We start from the raw sequence: 1,447 nt of genomic DNA on the forward strand, positions 1-1,447 counted from the left end.
CCAAGCGTCGGTGGGGGATCGGCAAATATTAATAGCCAATATATGCTGCCAGCATTGGTTCAACATTGGGCCAATTGAAATAAAATATGGTTTGCATGGTAAAAGTGACACTTGGCCCAGTAATGTGCCGTTACTGGGCCAGACTTTGCCGATCCTCGTGAAACATGCTTCCCCACACTAAAAGTGAGACTTAGCGCAATAAAGTGCCGATACTGGGCCAATCATCGTTGGAGGATCAGCAAATATAAAAAGCTAATATAGCCTGCCAGTACTGGCTCAAAATTGGGTCGATATAAATAAAACATGGTTTGCCGTGGTAAAAGTGACACTTGGCCCAGTAATGTGTCGTCACTGGACCATACTTTAGCTGATCCTCGTAAAATAGGGTTCCCCGTTTTAAAAGTGAGACTTGGCGCAATAAATTGTCGATCCTGGGCCAAGCATTGGTGGAGGATCGGCAAGTTTAAATAGCTAATATAGGCTGTCAATACTGTCTGAACACTGGGCAGATTGAAATGCCGATATTGGCCCAATATCATTAGCCGACCGTTGGCTGCCAAAATTGGATCAACACTGGAACATGTATTCAGCTGCGGCAATTCGCATTTGGGTTGGGTAGCAAGACTTTGAAAAATGACGACAACTAGATAAGTCCAAATTAATTCCAAATTCATTAATGTAAAAAGTCCTGATTTCACGGCCAAACTATATATATTATTGAAAATGGCTAATGGCAATTCTTAGGCCTTTTCATGTCCTGATTCCAGTATTTGTTACAAAAAAATCTTTGGTTTTTTTTTAGCTCGTTCTGGTACTGTTTATTCTGATATTGCAAAATAATGTACACATTTTATTTTCCATGATTACTTCAATATTTGCTGCTTATTTTGCACAGATTAAACACTTTACCTCAACTTGTGCCGTTTTTTCTTAAAATTAATTTGTTTACTTTCAATGTTATGTTTTACGATTCAATCTAAAAATACGCGTCCTACACGGTGATCCTGAAGCAAGTTTAGGTTGAACAAAAATGTCATCCAAAACGGAGAACGCCACTGTTTTCTACAGTTTTCAAGCTTTCTCAAACGCTTTTGCACGAAATCGGAGCTGCTCGTTTGTCGAAATGGCGCCGGTAAATACTCGTAGTTTTTAGATTTTTTAATACCAATAATAAAAATACGTATTTAGCAAATTTATCGTAGTCGGTTGGATTTGATTTATATTATTATTATTGATAAAATTGAATACATTTATAAGATTTTCTCGTTCTAATTGAACTTTTACAATCATTTTTCGGTTCTAAGCTGATTTATATAGCAGTTTTTTTTATTTTTTTTATCTTGAATTATGCACAAATAAACTTTTATCAATGTTTCTTTCTTGACTGCGGGTAAAATATGTTTGGGTTTTCCTTTTTCCATCTCGGCTATGGTTGGCTTTTTCCTTC

Source organism: Belonocnema kinseyi, chromosome 1 (assembly GCF_010883055.1).
Source record: "Belonocnema kinseyi isolate 2016_QV_RU_SX_M_011 chromosome 1, B_treatae_v1, whole genome shotgun sequence".
Classification (NCBI taxonomy): Eukaryota; Metazoa; Arthropoda; class Insecta; order Hymenoptera; family Cynipidae; genus Belonocnema; species Belonocnema kinseyi.